We start from the raw sequence: 15,862 nt of genomic DNA on the forward strand, positions 1-15,862 counted from the left end.
TATGATTCGCTTAGCATGCTTATCACCTTCAAAAGTAGATTCCAAAGCTGTCCAAATTTTATGAGATGTTGGTAAAGATTTTACTTGATTGTATTCATTTTCAGGAAGAGCTAATAAAAGTACTTCTCTTGCAAGCATGTTACACATGAAAATATCTCTTTTAGCTTGACTAGACATTATTCAAGTTTTATTTCTTCCATAATGGTCTTCTCATTCTTTGTCAAAATTAGGAAATTCTTTTCTAAAATGATCTTCCATTGATCTCATTAAGTTGTTAATATTTTCCTTTAAGTTCTTGATGCTATGATACCAATTGTTAGAAATTAAAGTCCACCAAGATAACTGGGGAGGGGGGGGGGGGGGGTGGATGGGGTTGAATTAGTTATATGATTTGTAATGAAACTCAAACACAGAAATAGCTTCCTACACTAATCTCATAAGGAAAGTATGATGCAAATCCTCTTAAAATCTTCTACACTTACAGATTCAATATCATGTAAACAACAATATTGCAGCCAACCATGCATACAGAAAATAGACAGAGAAAGGAACACATAACACAAGGATTTTTTTGTGGGGAAAAACCTTTCGGTAAAACAACCCCACCCCTTCAGAACCTGCACAATGTATTATCTTCAACATGAGGTTACAATACACTTGCAATGCAAGTTCAACATCAACAACAAAAGACTCCAGTAGCTACTCGCAGTACCAACAATACACCTTTTTCACATCGCATCTCTTTGCAACCCTAAAAATTCTTATAACATGTGCTTCACTTTAGGGCTACTCCCAAAGGTAAACTTTATTAGGGTTTTACCATTCTCCGAGAAAATAGGAACCCCAATTTTTTTTTTGGGGCGATGCTTCGAATCCCACTATTGGGGTAGAGTGTATAGTACTCAAATATCTTAGTTGCCACATGTCTTCACCTGTCATTAAATCTTCCTAACATAGCTCTTAGGTGTCATAGGAATCCATCATAACCATTTTAGTCATGATCTCCTTACACACAATTCAAGATGTCGACACATCAACATTATTTGCAAGAAATACATTTTACAAAACAAATAATAAGAATAGGAATTATACAAGGTTGAGATACCTTATTCCTAACATTCTCCCACTTGTCAAACACCTTGTAAGAGCAACAGGAACATAATAGGAACTAATTGCTATAGGTTGAAAGGCCCATAGAATCCGAACACCATCTGAACTTCTCAGTGCCCACTGGTTTCGTTAATGCATCTGCAACATTCTTCAAAGTATCTACCTTTCCATCTTCCACCATATCTCTCAAAAAGTGATACTGCACATCAATGTGCTTCGTTCTGGCATGGAAAGTTGGATTCTTTGCAAGGCAAATAACACTTTGATTGTCACACCAAATAGTAATTTGTTCTACATCAACACCAACATTAGAACACAATCTCTTAAGCCAAATGGCTTCCTCACAAGCATGAGTAGCAGCCATGTATTAAGCTTCTGTAGTGGACAAAGCAACCACAGGTTGTTGATTGCTCATCCAACTGATGGCACCACCAAACATAGTGAACACATAAGCACTGGTGGATTTCCTGTGGTCAATATCACCTGCCCAATCTGAATCCACAAACCCATGAATACAAATTGAATTTAGAGATCCAAAAGAGTTACCATGATAAATATGGAGTAACCTGATGTACCCCTCAAATATCTGAATACTCACTTAACTGCATCCCAATGTATCCGTCCAGGATTAGCCATAAATCGACTCAGGACTCCCACTGCTTGGGAAATGTCTAGTCTAGTATAGACCATAGCATACATAAGACTGCCAATTGCACTAGCATAAGATACTCTACTCATGTCCTCCACCTCACTAGGAGATTTTGGACAATCATCTACAGATAACTTTGTTCCCACAAAAATAGGAACACATAGTGGTCTACAATCTGCCATGCTGAACCTATCCAACACAGACTTCACATACTTACTTTGACTCAGCCAAAGTTTTCTGTTAGACCTGTCTCTACTAATTTCCATACCCAAGATGTACCTAGCTGCCCCAAGATCTTTCAACTCAAACTGTGCTGAAAACTGAGATTTAAAATCAGAAATCATACCCTTACCCTTCCCAAACAACAACATATCATCAACATATAATGCAACAATAAGAAGGCGATCATTCTCAACTCTGAAATAAACACAATGATCTAATTTCAATCTTACAAATCTAATTAACAACAAAAAGGCATCAAACTTAAGGTACCACATCCTAGGAGATTGCTTCAAACCATATAGAGATTTCTTTAATCTTCAAACTAAGGATTCTTTACCTTTAACAATGTAGTGCTCAGGCTGTGACATATAAATCTCTTCCTCCAAATCACCATGAAGGAAAGCTGTCTTCACATCCATCTATTCTATCTCTAAATCATATGATGTAGCAAGAGATAACAAAAATCTAATGGATGCCAACTTTGCAATAGGAGAGAATATTTCACCATAATCTATTCCTTCTACCTGTGAATACCCCTTTGCAACCAATCTAGCTTTGTACCTTTCAACACTGCCATCTGCACAAAATTTCTTCTTGAACACCCATTTACAGCCAACAAATTTTCTCCCTTTAGGCAAAGGTACAAGGTCCCATGTTTTTTTTCTCTAATGAAGCCATCTCATCATCCATAACCTCAATCCAGGAGCCTACATCTTTCATGCCCAAAGCCTCTTTCACAGATCTAGGCTCATCAGTGTTAGTAATCAAAGAAAAAGCACAACTGGAATCCAACATAGAATAACCAAACCTTTCTGGTTGCTTTCTTTCTCTTGTGGATCTCCTCAAGGGTCAAGGTTGAGGTTGTTCTTCCTCTTCTTCTAAACTATCAGAGCTGCAAGAGCTCTCCTCATCATTAGATCCAACATGGTCTCTCTGTTCAATCTTCTCAGGGGTAGGAGGCAACTGAACAACATCTTTTTCCTTTTCTTTTTCATCTGGTTGTAGCACAATAGGAGAAGATGTTAGCTCTCTAAAAATAATATTTCTACTATACAACACCTTACTAGTCACAGGATCCCAAAGCTTGTATCCTTTCACAACAACACTGTACCTGATGAAAATACATTTAACAGCTTTGTTTTCCAACTTAGATCTTTTATCCATTGGAACATGTGCATAAGCTTCAAAACCAAAAACATGAAGATGTCTAACTGAAGGCTTTTTACTAGACCACACCTCCATGGGTGTCTTACTAACAAGAGCTGATGTAGGAGATTTTCTAACCAGATAGAAAGCAGTGGCCATAGCTTCGGCCCAAAACCTTTGTTCTAAACTAGCTCCACTTCCATCAGTGTCCTATTCATTCTCTCTGCGACTCCATTTTGTTGTGGGGTATACGGAGTTGTCTTATGCCTCTCGATACCTTGTTCTTTACAGAACTGTTCAAACTCTGCTGAGCAAAACTCACCACCATTGTCAGTTCTCACACACTTAATCTTCTTACTAGTCTAATTCTCTACAAGGGCTTTAAATTCCATGAATCGACTAAAGACTCGTGTCTTACTTTTAAGGAAATAAATCCATGTCCTTATACTGTAATCATCTATGAAAGATACAAAAAATACAGACTTGGAGATTGAAGGAACTTTTACAGGACCAAATACATTAGAATGAATAAGATCCAAAACATCAAAAGATTTGTGAGAACTAGAGTAAAACTAAACACGATTTTTTTTACCATATACAAAGTGTTCACAAAAGTCGAACTCAAGATTGTAATCATTTAACCCCTCAACGAGATTTTTATTTTTCAAGGTTTTGAGACCCTTCTCACCAATGTGACCAAATCTTAAATGCCACAACATTTTCTTTTCTACAAGAAGCTTTCCTTCCAAAGTGTTCGCACCCTTAGGTACACTTGTTGCACTACCATCAGAACCACTAACCATAGTCTTCTTTACTGCTCATTCAGATGGTGGGGATGAAGTGATAGCTACTCTCTTCTTTACAACAGAAGAACTATTACACTGAGAAATGTGTGCATCAAGCTGAAACAAAGTACCTCTCCTAGTACCCTTAGCAAGCACCATAGCTCCTCTCATCATCTTACATCTATCTTCAGAAAAAAAAACTTGCACAGCTACATCATTCAGCATACTTACAGATAATAGGTTTCATGCCAAACCTGGAATGTGCATAACTCTATTGATTCCCTTTACTCATCCATCAAGAAATTTGATAGTGACCCTTTCACATCCAACTATCTTTAGGTGAGAATCATCACCCAAGTACACCTTTCCACCATCAAACTCTTCATATCTTGAGAACCAGTTTTGATGAGAGGTCATGTGAAAAGATGCACTCAAGTCAACCAACCACACATCATCAGATGATTGGGCTGCCAAAGCTATGATGAATGCATCACCATCTTCTTGAGATTTTTTAGAACCAGAATCTGAGGCTTTCTTCTTCTTCTTAGGCTCTTTACAGTCGTTACAAAAGTGCCCAGTCTTATCACAGTTCCAAAATTTTTCCTTGGACTTATTGGAAGTCTTTGACTTCCCACGAGATTTGGATCTACCCTTATTCTCAGACTTATTGTCATTTTTCTTTCCTCTTTTCGTGGATCTCCCACGAATAGCAAGGGCTTCTTTTTCCAAAATGGAAGCCTTTCTTCACATCTCCTCTGATAGCAGCGAAGACACCACATCATCCATTTTGAAAGTGACTAATGTGCTTCCAAGAGCCATTACAAGATGGTCCCATGAATCTGGTAAAGAACACAAAAGTGTGTAGCAACGATCCTCCTCCTCTAACTTGACACCAGCTGATGTCAACTGTGCAGCCAATAGATTAAATGCAATTAAATGATCCGTTAAGGATCCACCTTCCTCCATTCACAAAGAATACAACTTCTTCCTCAGGAACAACTTGTTCACCAAAGATTTGGCCTGATACACGGCCCCAAGTCTCTCCCACAAACTATATGCAGTTTTCTCATCTAGAACATTTAGAAGGACTGCATCGGTTAAACAGAGTCTTATGAGACCCTTAGCTTTATGATCTTTGATATCCCAATCTGCTTGAGCTATAGTTGTGGGTCTTGTAGTGCTTGTATTCACTTCCCATAGGTCACGATCTTTCAACATGTCTTCCATTTTGAGTTTCCACAACTCAAAATTAGTGCCATTAAATTTCTCCACCTCCATTCTTCCATATGATGAACTCGCCATCTCAATCTACAAATAAGATTCAGGATGCTCTGCACAAGACTCCCACTCAACTTGAGATTAGCTCAAAAAACCCTACCCAACAACTAGGATCAAAAGTTGATAAAGCTTTGATACCACTTGTAAGGAAACTCAAGTGCTGAAATAGCTTCCTACAGTAATCTCATAAGGAAAGTATGATGCAAATCCTATTAAAATCTTCTACACTTACAGATTCAATATCATGTAAACAACAATATTGCAGCCAACCATGCATACAAAAAATAGATAGAGAAAGGAACACATAACACAAGGATTTTTTGATGGGGAAAAACCTTTCGGTAAAAAAATCCCACCCCTTCAGAACCTGCACAATGTATTATCTTCAACACGAGGTTACAATACACTTGCAATGCAAGTTCAACATCAACAACAGAAGACTCCAGTAGCTACTCGCAGTACCAACAATACACCCTTTTCACATCGCATCTCTTCGCAACCCTAAAAATGCTTATAATATGTGCTTCACTTTAGGGCTACTCCCAAAGGTAAACTGTATTAGGGTTTTACCATTCTTTGAGAAAATAGGAACCCCAAAATTTTTTTTGGGGTGATCGAATCCCACTATTGGGGTAGAGTGTACAGTACTCAAATATCTTTGTTGCCACATGTCTTCACCTGTCATTGAATCTTCCTAACATAGCTCTTACGTGTCATAGGAATCCATCATAACCATTTTAGTCATGATCTCCTTACACACAATTCAAGATGTCGACACATCAACATTATTTGCAAGAAATACATTTTACAAAACAAATAATAAGAATAGGAATTATACAAGGTTGAGACACCTTATTCCTAACATGATCAACAAAATTTTTATCAACCTTATTAAACTTTTAGCATGTGATCAATATAATCAACAACCATAAGAAGATACACATACATAATAACATCAGATATGTTAACTAGGGAAACTCTTGATCAAATGGAAAACCCTAGCGGAGATGTTACCCTCAAAATGACGTACTAATATATAAGTTCCTTGTAAGAGGATGAACTCCATTAGGAGCCAATGAAATAAATTCAATACATATTAGTCCCTATTAGGAGAATTTGAATCCCTATGATGAGAATTTGACCTTGTTAGGAGTTGTAGAAGGCAGATGGACCCACTATCCAAACAACTGGCAAGACCATTGAAATCATTGTCCAACTAGCCTTTGTATTGTTTCTTTTAGAATGATATAAATGCAACTGATCTCATAAAATCAAAATCTTTCTCTATTCTCTTACTATGTCAATACTCCATCAAATACCTTCCAAATATCAATACTAGATCTCCAATTTTGCATCACAATGATCCCTTTGATCACTTACTCACATTTAGCAAATTCACATAACTTTCTTCTTTCACATACTTCACACATTTTATCACAAGGAAAATAACTTTCCTTTATACCATGTCCTCAAAATAATTTATTGAGTCGACCTTGAGGCTTTCTCAATTAGTTATAATAGGACCTCATTAATATAATATAATTCATTACATCTTTTCATAAATAAAAAATACTGTTAGCTCACAGTCTTCATAAATTTTCACATGTGTGAACTTAGACCTTGTGCACTCACTAACATCATCATCAAATTATGTTCTATCACTGTCTAAATTTTCTCATCACAATTATATCCCTATCAAGAGATACAATCCAAACACCAGAAACCACTTTTTAGGTGTGTTGTCTACATAGTATCTTCTGTAAATCACAAATAATTCTCACATGTCTTTGAATTCCTATACACGAAATTGTCCATGTCATCAAAAAACATTGTAAAACATATCCTCAATTGCACTTGACCTTATTATCAATACTTAATCAATACGACCCTATTCTTTGTCTATTAGTCTTGCAGTCTATACAGAAACAATACTATGTTGACATCAATGACAAACACATTCATGAATGCAACATGTTAATCTCTCAAATATTCTAGCAATGCTTAGGATACTCCTCCAAAGGAATAGCATTAACATTCATGCTAATAGGATCTCACACTCAAAATAGTGTTGGTGTTAGTATCCTCTTCATTACACCCCATGGCTATACGATTCCTAAGTCATACAAGTTGTTGTTCCCATGAAAAATAAAAATATAGCAGAATATGAGGCTCTTACCAATGGTACCAAATTAGACATTGAGTGGAGGATAAATGAGTTACACATTTATGGAGACTAACAACTTGTCATAAACTAGATTAATAATGACTACCAAACCAAAGATGACAAGTTGGTGTCATATAAGAAACTAGTTGATGCTCTAAGGAACTACTTTACTTTTGTCACATTTCAACAAATTCCTATGGCTGAGAATAAGGTTGCAGATGCTATGGCTACTTTGGCATCTATCTTATAGTTATAAGAGCATGAATCTCAGTTCAATTTCCTAGTGGAAGAGTTGTATTTCCATGCCTATGCTTCCCTTAAAAAACAAATCATCTGTATTATCATCAGTCATGACTCTTACCACTATGTTACCATATACTCTTACCTACATGATCAAGTTATCCATAATAATCTTACCAAAAATGAAAAATCCCAACTTATCCACAATGCCTCCCATTATACCTTTGTCTCTGGTGACTTGTATAGGAGGGGTCTAGATGGAACACTCCCTAGATGCTTAGAGATAAATGAGTTTGAATGGCCATTGGCCGAAGTCCAATATGATATTTGTGGGTCACACTCTAATAGCCTTGCACTTGCTCAAAAGATTCTTAGGGATGGTTACTATTGGCCTATCATGCAATAAGATGTCATACACTATGGTAATTCTTGTAAGAAATGTCAGCTAGATGGAAACCTAATTCATGCCCAAAGACAAGAATTGATTCCCTCTATCACACATTGACCTTTCTAGAAATGGTCCTTTGACCTAGTTGGAAAGATAAACCATAGATCATCAAGTGGACATAAATTTATCATCAATGTGATATACTACTTCACTAAGTGGATTGAGGCTGTACCATTTTCTGCTATTAAAGGGAAACATGTTGCCTTCTTTATTTTGAATCACATCATCTATCACTTCAGAATTCCTTCTTTAATAGTCACTGATAATGGAGGGAAGTTCAAGAATAAGGAACTTAGGCAACTATGCAAAAAGTTCAAAATCAAGAAACATTGGTCCTCTATCTATTATCCCCAAGGGAATGGTCAAGCCAAGGCTTCAAATAAAACACTACTAAAAATATTGTATAGAAGTGTACACAAGTTTGGGAGAGATTTGCATTTGTAGATTAATCCCACACTCTGGGCATATCAAACTAGAATATGCATCCCCATTGGGCTGCTCCCTTTTCTCTAGTCTATGGTTCTAAGGCTATTTTACCACTTGAGGTTGAGATTCCATCCTTACGAGTCTCCTTGAAAGGGTTGATCACTGATGAAGATTATAAGGCTATGAGTATACATGAGCTTTGATGCTCTAGATGAACATTGTAAGGATGATTTTGATCACATGACAACCTACCAAAAATGCATGTCTACCATCCATAATAAGAAGTTCATCCTTGAGAGTTTCAACTTGGAGATCTTAACTTTAGAAAGAATCTAAAATTTAGAAAAATAGTGAACAAAAGGGAAAGTTCAAACCTAATTGGATAAGACTCATCACCCTACATTGTTACTACTACATTTGGATCTAGTGCATGTCATCTCTCTCTACACTTGAGGGAGAATATCTCCTTGAGCCCATCAATATATTACAGCTCCAAAAATTCTATGCTTAGTGCCTTTTCTACTCAACACTTGTACATAACTTATGATCCTAAAAAAATACATTTTTTATATTAAAATTCTTGGGAAAAAATCTTGCCAAGTGGGGAAAACTCATAAACACGCACTACTTGAGACCTTGTACCTATGTCTATCAATGTCTCACTTTATCCTCACAAACTATTTATTCCATAATGCTTATTAATTTTCTGAGCTTGGAACTAACTCTTGTACAGGTCTAGGGGGACACAAATTGCTTGGCTTATTAGGGTCTCTTGGTCACATAAGTGTTTCTTTGGAAACTCACTGAACAATGTTTTTCAACACTTCTTCTTGACATTGAGTGCTACAGTCTAAGATGTTATGATACTTTTCATTGGAAGACTTGGGTCCTAAAGAGATGGTCATGTGACTCACACACATGCACTTAAACATTGAACATTGGCTAAGATGTGTTGGCTTTATTTTACTTTGTGTGATATCTATGAATTTTTTTTTTTCTCAATGTTCCCTCCCTAATAGTCTCTCAAGGATGTCATGGAGGCATGGGGCATGTTTTCTTTTTCTTTCTATTTGTGGGTATACTTTGTCAATCTTAGGTGTCTTGAGCTTCTTACTTGTCCCACTTGACACTTTGGATTCAAAATGTATCATCCTTTTCTATTTTTTCAAATGTGTGCTTATGGCCATCTTGACATTTTATGTCTTAATGCAAGCACAATTTTCCTACATTAAACCTAGGAATCTAATTACACTATTAATCTTGACCTTTATGTCTTTGATGCATAGGTTTGATTCCCATATTTCAATCCAATATATATCATATTCATATTCTCATAGTTAATGCTAGTGATGACTGTATAATCTTTTGATGTCCCTAATAAGGCTCAATGATAAAAACTAGGACCTACTTATATAACCCTTGCACTTGCACCTTTGAATACTAGTTTGTATTGTAGGGTTCTTTTTTAGCTTAGCTTTTCATTTTAGATGTTGAGATATCCTCTTTATCTTTTGTGGACATGTCAGCTAAATGAGTTCATCTTCTATTGCTTCTTCTCAATCATACCTTGTCACCTTCTCTTGGATCTTGCTTTCTTATTTAATTCCTATCATCAGAAAGGGGCTAATCTCATAATCACATTTAAATCTATCCAAAAGCTAAGTTTTAAAATCATGAGTATATATCATCAAATAGAGATAAATATATGAGAGATATATCCATACATCCACAAGATTATAAACATAAACATGAGCATACCTATCAACATTCAATGAAACCATAAACATGAGTGTTGAAATATAGATACATTCATCACATGGGCATGAAAAGATATATATATATATATATATATATATATATATATATATATATATATATATATATATATATATATATATATATATATATATATATATATATATATATATATATATATATATATATATATATATATATATATATATATATATATATATACAAGTATACATCCAACATGAGTACACAATTAAGATAACCATCTCTCAAAATGATACATCAAAACTGGTATAAGGACATCAAGCCTATGCTAAACCTAGACCCTAGGATTGACTCCCTCCCTCATGGGTTGTATGTGGACAAGGAGGAGGCACATGTGTCCTTTCTGGTGGCTATATGGATCCCTCTAACCTCTTTGGTCTCTTTGAGTATAGGGGCATTGGCTGATCTACTAGCATCACAACTATATAGACATCCTGGTAATAGGCTGCATGTGCACCCCACCGCTATGCCTCTCACCTAGATTATGCTAAATCCTCCTGTAGGGATTTCTCTCATCATTTTTTCTCTTCTCGTACATCTAGCAATTGTTGATATCTCACAGCTATAGTGGTCCTAAATTGCTAAACCTCTACCTCTAGAGCCCAAATTCATTAAACTTGAGAATCCTCTCCTCCACCCACCGCAAGATACTCCTATCTATACTCTCTACCCTGCTCTCACTTCATTCAAGGACATCTTTCTAGCCTCTCTTCCTCCACTATCTCTACCTCGTCCTCCTCCTTCTCCTCCTCCTCTTCTCTCTGTGTCTTTGTCCTTGATCTTGTCTGGTTACTGGACAGACCCTTAGACCAACTAGCCCTCTCTCTCTCTCTCTCTCCCCCCCCCCCCTACTACCCCTCCCTCCATCTCCCTCCTCTCCTTAGTCTCCCCCATCTCCACCATCACCTCCCTAAGTGCATCTAGAACCCTTAACCATGGGAATGGTCCCCTCCTCATCTCTCTAGTGTAATTCGAAGATACCCCACATCTATCACTCTTGGAAGATAATCGTAGACCTACCACTATAATTCATGTGTTGGTGTTTGAAAATTTTGGAGGGTTTTCAATTATCCCATTGAGAATATGATATATCTCGGGGTAGCTAACTCACATTTTCAACATGTCATTTCAAACATTGGGCCAACTATAAGGCATGACCCTTCTTCTTCTTCAGGCTCTGTAAAACCTAGGCGGGTGGACCTATAGATTCTTTATATTGTACCAGTTATCAAAGCATACACTAAATCTAATGTAAAGTAGATGAAAACCCCTAAATCTTCTATACTCAACTAGGAATCACAAGCATTAAATAGCTAAGAACATAACTCATGAAACTAGCAAGCTAAGTGCGGGTGAACATTGAATAACTTTCAACATAAAAGGGAAATTTGATTTAATATGTTGATAATAGCAAGACCCAAGTATGAGCAATAGAACTTAATGATCCTATCTCTGACTAGTGCCTTATCTATTGGGTAATTAAAATGAATTACAATAGTACATCTCCTGGAAACCTCTGACATAATTCCTACATCAAGATCCCTGATCTATCTTTCACCTTGTGAATAGACATTTGCTTCATTTTAAAAATCTCATACTCAGACAATCCTTTCATGAAATCAGTAAACCTTGTGATAAACACCAAGAAATTACATGGCTCTTTGTTCCATAAGCAAGATATTTCAATCACATACATCACTAAATGAGATGCAACCTAATCTATGGTCTTTGATCACAAACTAGAAAAGGTTACAGATCCACAAATAGGAGACAAGATTCAATCTGAATTTGAAACCATTGCTGCTCTTTATTTGCTTTCCTTGAAAAAAAATACATGAAATGTATAGAAATTAACTCATAAATCACCTAACAGACTAGAAATATCTGCATAAAACTTAATTGTTGTTCATACAAGAAGAAATGTTGAAGAATGGTATCACAGTCAAGGAAACACATCAAAATTGGAACCAGAATATGGTCTCACAATAATGTGCAAATTTTCTCCCCAAAATTGGAACCTATTGGTTTCTTAGTCACAAAAAACTGGAACCCTTACAAAATATGAGAGAAAGAAAGATATAGGAGAAGAGTGCATTCTCAGATTTGATCTGAACATTACACCTGTCCACTTGGAAAACCTTCTCAATAGGTTAAAACATCCTTCAAATCTTTTCCCTCAACTGATGAATCAAATCTTCAATCATTTAGTTTCTACCAACACAAAAATATCTAAGATTTTTGCAAAGAAGAATAACTGATTTGATGCTTGATCTGGAACGACAAAATTTGGTTAAAATGAACTCAAGAAAGGTAAAAAACATTTCAAAATTTGTTTTAAGCTTCAACAAACATCAATATACATTCCCCAACTGAATCTGACACTCCATGATGAATTCTACCCTCTTTTATTGATAATGCCCTAGAAATTGCAAAATTTCTTTTAGACTGAACCAATGGACCGCTGTGCAAAATTTGATCCCGAATCTTGAAAATTTAGCTTCTCCTAGTTTCAATGGTATACTGTACTGCCCATTTTGGACAAAAAATGCCCCTGTTATGGTCTTTTGGAAAACACGCTCCTGGACTGAATCAGAACCTTTTAAAATGAAATTTTTAAAAAATTATATAGTCTTAACTATATAAAAACTTTTAATAATCCAAATATTTCATCCTTTTGAAAATTTGATGCATTTGAACTTTTTATGAATTTTCATTTTATATTCATTTCTCTCTCTATTGATTCGCCACTTGTCAACTCCTGATTTGCTATGCAATATCTAGGACATTTTAAATTAATTAATATTTTAATATTAATTAACTTCCTTAATTCCTTCCCTAAATATTTTATTTATATCTCTCATATCCCGTAGCCTCGGAGCCTCTTCACATTTCCATTTACGCCTATACACTTTCAATGAAATGTATCATTGGGAACTTTGGAAAATTCTCTTACGTTCTCACGACCTCGACCTCCATTTTTGCCTTTACACTTTTACGACTTGAGCGGAGTACCATAGGGATTTGAAAATTGACTTATGGGCATACACTTCAATGAAGCCTTCACGTAGTATCGAAGATTCTTAAAATTTTGTTTACACTCTTACACGAGCAAATTCCCTTTATGCTCCTATGCGTCGAGCGTAACACCAGAGAAGTTCAAAAATTGCCATTTGCTCATATGCTTTATCATGAACATTCACCAAGTCAAAATGCTTTGACTTTAGATCCCTCATGCCCCTTCACAGGCCATGGCTTCAAAAACCACATGGCTTTGAGACAAATCTTATGTTAAGCGCTTTTGTATTTAAAGGTCAAAAGAAACCCTCATATTCCCAATGTGGGATAAAAGGTTTTGACCATGCTTTCCTTTTACAATGTTCATCTTCTACCTTTGACCTGCATTTTGACTACCCTATGGCTTCATAATGGGTGCCTCCCTATTCTTTGCGTGAGGCTCCTTCATGCTAAGGTGGGGATGCCTTACCCTCTTTGTTTTTTAACATGGCGCCTTGGACTCTAACGTGGGCCCTGGTGAAGTTTCCCTTCATAGCACTTTAAAACCAAAGCTGCCTCCTCCTTCTCACACTGCGTGGATTTACTCTGGCGTTGACTGCCTCTTTTGCATGCGGCTTCTTCTTTATTTGGTGTGTTGTGTGCTCTACACCTTCTTGCACTACTTGTAACTCCTTTATTGCATGTGCTCACTGCCTTTCCTTCCTGCTTACATGGCTTATTTTTAAAAACTTTTGACCAATTATACCATGCATTACAATAGCATTGTCCTGAACTTCAACATCATCAAGAATGATGCACTTGCTCAACCTAACTCTAGGACCAATTCTAGCATTTGCAGAGATTGAGACATTTGGTCCTATCTTAGCGGTTGGATGAATCTTTGAGGAAGGATGAACATGATAGAGGGCCACACCACTCTAACAACTCACAACCAAGAAAGCAGCAATATAGAGACCAAGAAAAAAAATTGCTTCAAAATTAATTTTATTATACTTGAAAAATCCTTACAACACCCACAAGATGATATGATAGATATGACTTCTTCAAAAAGAAGTTTACAAATTCTTCAACATAAGAGAAATCCCAAATAAGAGCACACCAAGAGCTTCACCAAGAATTTCTACTTCAAGAGCTACACCTTTAGAGCTTTCACACCTTGAAGTCTTCACACCTTCTAGCTTCTACTTCTCACGCTTCTACTCCTCGAGCTTTTCCTTCTCAAGCTTCTACTCCTTGAGCTTCTCCTTGAGCTTCATTTAGAAATGCTTATATGCCTTGCTTAAATAGGCAATTACCACCCCATGCATGACTTATCCACAGCCTTCTAGAATTCCTCCACAACCTTCTACAACTTCCATAACCTTCTAGAATTACAACTAAGCACCACCATGTGGCCCAATTAGAAAATTATATTTCCTTTATGGATCGCAACAAATATTAAATGCAAGATTTAAGAAACTTTCCACAAGCTTCTAAGATGCCACCTACACACCTTGATTAATGGAATGACAACTAATTTCTCATTTTTTTATTTTATGCCACCTATGCACCTCAAAAATAGAAATTCCTCCTTTTTTCTTTTTCTCCTTTTTCCCTTTTTATTTATTTATTATTTCTCCTTTAATTTTCATCACTTTCTCTCTCCTCCAATTTTTTTTTTTTTTTTTTTGCCAATAATTTTTCCATGCAAGATGCTCCTGCATCAGAACATTAACATCACCAACAATATTGTTAGTTACAGAGGCATCACCATTAGACAAAATTTCAGGTGTGTTCATGCGATATTGTTTTAGGTACAATGAAGAGCACTTCAGTGACATCCTGGGAGTCTTTATTTGCTCCCAAAAATCCAAAGTCTCATATGTGTATATCTTCTTCTTTCCCACCAATGGAGTGATAAGATCTTCATCCAATTTGATAAACTCCTTTTGAACTGACTGTGATGAAAATTCCAGAGATTCAAAGCTGGATAAATGTCAGAAATATCCTCATTGTTTAGAAGGTGTCAGATTCTACATTGTAAGAAATATACCCAGAGTGAAAATATAAACTCTGTAGTTGATGTAATCACTGACATGAGTTTCTGGCTTTTTTGCAAAATGTAGTAATTCCTTGGTCTCTGTGTCTGCGACTAATTCACCAAACTCCCCTATAGCTTCATTTGAAACCTTTTTGACAAGAATTGTTTCAATACCTCCATATGTACGATGTGCCACCTGCATTTCTCCCAGAGGAAAATTGTAGCAAATATCACAACACATTAAAAAAATCTCTTTTGGACTGTCCTCCATTAAAAGGTCACGGACTTTAAGCCAAGCACTTGCTGAACCATGGGGTTTATCCTCACAAAGGTATCACTCTGATCAGGAAATCCTATTATCTTCCCTCATTTATTTCCATTATGCCTCTCAAACTAGACAACAACACCATCTCTGTTACACTCCATCACAATAGAATGTATAACTTCTGCATGGACAAAATCTCCTTTTGTTAAAATACTCTTAATCTCCACCTTTCTATTTAGTCTGATGTAATTAGTTGGGCCCTCAAAGTGGGTCCGACTAAAAAAAATTTCATTTTCA

General features: G+C 36.2%; 1 pseudogene; it reads right to left on the reverse strand.

Annotated features, from left to right (window-relative positions):
• The window catches only part of LOC149531755 (uncharacterized), a 35,395-nt pseudogene extending 19,809 nt beyond the window's left edge, over positions 1 to 15,586 (reverse strand).
• Positions 15,587 to 15,862: the final 276 nt, after the last annotated feature.

The sequence above is a fragment of the Cupressus sempervirens genome, chromosome 11, assembly GCF_028749045.1.
Source record: "Cupressus sempervirens isolate cs-2001-9-10 chromosome 11, ASM2874904v1, whole genome shotgun sequence".
NCBI classification, from domain to species: domain Eukaryota; kingdom Viridiplantae; phylum Streptophyta; class Pinopsida; order Cupressales; family Cupressaceae; genus Cupressus; species Cupressus sempervirens.